This window comes from Malania oleifera, chromosome 5 (genome assembly GCF_029873635.1).
Source record: "Malania oleifera isolate guangnan ecotype guangnan chromosome 5, ASM2987363v1, whole genome shotgun sequence".
Classification (NCBI taxonomy): Eukaryota; Viridiplantae; Streptophyta; class Magnoliopsida; order Santalales; family Ximeniaceae; genus Malania; species Malania oleifera.
In genome coordinates, this window is record NC_080421.1 from 73429472 (window position 1) to 73431908 (window position 2437).

Consider the following 2437-nt stretch of genomic DNA (forward strand, 5'->3'; position numbering starts at 1 on the left):
TTCAAGGACTTAATGAACATATGTCCATACCACGAATTCGAATCTTGGAGGTTAGTAAATTTTTTTTATACTACTCTAAACCTTGCGTGTAAAAAATTTGTTCAGACTATGTGCAATGGGGAGTTCTTCCGCAAGGAATCAGATGAGACTCTATCATTCTTCAATTATTTAGCTAAGAGTGCCCAACAATGGAACACACATCATGAATGGGCACCAATGGCAGTACAACCTCTCAGAGCGATCAGTGGTGGAGGCAGATATGAGGTCAAAGAGGAAACTAGCTTATAGGCTCTTATTGCTACATTGTCTAAGAAATCGGAGGTTGTGGAATCAGAAAAAAGTGAAAGCTGAGGATTGCTCTATTTGTGAGAGCTCAGACCACATACCTTAGGACTGTCAATTCCTACTAGTATGGCAAGAGAGTAGATCTGATCAGGTGCCATCGGCAAATTGGGTCAACAAAATGCAAAATCAGCCATTCTTGAGCACTTATAACCTAGGATGGAGGAATCATCCGAACCTCTCATGGATGAATGATTAGCTCGGTCCATCATCCTTGCGGTATCAGTACATTCCTCAACCTTATGCACCGCTTCTGCAACTGACATATCATCTAGTTGCAGCTCCTCAATCGCAGTATCAGCCGCAACAGATTTCTCAAAGCTACGCACCACCAGGATTTCAACCAAATTTTGCTCCTATTCCAGCAAAGAAATCTCCTGATGATAGCATGACGCAGATAGCGAACATGTTTTAGCAATTCATGCAGATTCACGTCACGACCAGCAATCAGAGTAATCAATCCTTCAGTGAATTGAAAGATGTCATGAATAAGATAAGTACACAACTGAACATCATGGAAAAAGAAAAATTCCACATACAACCTTAGCTTAATCCTCAGGTATATAGACAGAAACAGCAACTGGTGCACAATGTTTCAGGGGATGCTTTTGAGTCAGTTAAGGCAGTTATTACCTTGCAAAGCGGAAAAGAAGTTGTCTGTCCTGAAATGCGCACTGATAATAAGATGAAGCCAACTCAAGTTTAACAAAGTCAGATAATAAGGAGGATGAGTCGGTCAAGGAGTATCAACCTGTGGTACCCTACCCTCAGTGATTGACATCTGGTCAAAACAATAAGTATCATAGTGAGATCCAAGAAATATTCAAACAGGTGAAGATCAATATTCCACTTTTAGAGGCCATACAGCAAATCCCTGCATATGCAAAATTTCTGAAAGACTTATGCATAGTGAAAAGAAAATTGAAAGTAAAGAAAAACATTTTCTTGACTGAGCAAGTTAGCATGTTGATATTAAATTAGACTCCGCGGAAGCTTAGAAACCCTGGTTCTCCCACCATTTCGATCATTATTGGTGAATCTCGTATCGGAAGAGCTCTACTTGATCCGGGGAGTAGTGTGAACCTGCTCCCATTTTTGATACATGAATAGCTAAGTTCAGGTGAGCTGAAGAAGATCATGTTGACTTAAATGGACTTTTCAATCCTGTTTTGATGATAACAAAATGAAGTGCACTTTAACATATAATGTTAAGTGATGTGTTTTAGGTAAAAGAACTCTCAAGGTTGATAAATTGAAGCTCAATGTTAATCTAGTGAAAGCGCCTCAGAATATTGAAGGCAATGAATAACAAATGAAGAAACTTAAGGGCAAGCAAACTCAAAGTCAAAAGTGAACCTCAAAAGGCTGAAGGAGGCTGAAGGATTTAAGAAGACCATAATTAGAAGAACTGTTGTAAGTACTTCAAAACCAAATGTCATTTAGATATGTGAAGCTCTTATAAAAACAAAAGAAACTAAGAAACACTTTGTTTTAAAGAGCTTAAAACATGTTTTTGAAATTAAAGTAACAAAGGTCTTAAAAGAAGGAAAGTGTTCAAAATAAAAATTGAATTTCTGATAAGCAGTGCACCTGACAGATGACTGTCTGTCTATGGACAGACGACTGGCAAGTTAAAGGGTTTAATAAAAGTATTTTGGGTTTAAATATTAACTATGACAGATGACTGCCATGTCAATAAAAGTATTTTGGGTTTAAATTTTAACTATGACAGATGACTGCCATGTCATGGCAGACGACTGCCACGTGGAGCAAATTTTAAATCTCAAAGGGAAGCTTCTTTTAAAATTTTGAATTTCAAAATTTAATCAACAATTTAATGTTTTTTCAAAGTTTACCTAATTTGATATGGACAACATCTTTCAAAGTTTTGAATTTCAAAATTTAATCAACAATTTAATGTTTTTTCAAAGTTTACCTAATTTGATATGGACAACATCTTTCAAAATTTTGAATTTCAAAATTTAGTCAACAATTTTAATGTTTTTTTCAAAGTTTACCTAATTTGATGTGAATGTTGATCTTTCAAAATTTTGAAATTCAAAATTAAATGTTTTTTCAAAGTTTACCTAATTTG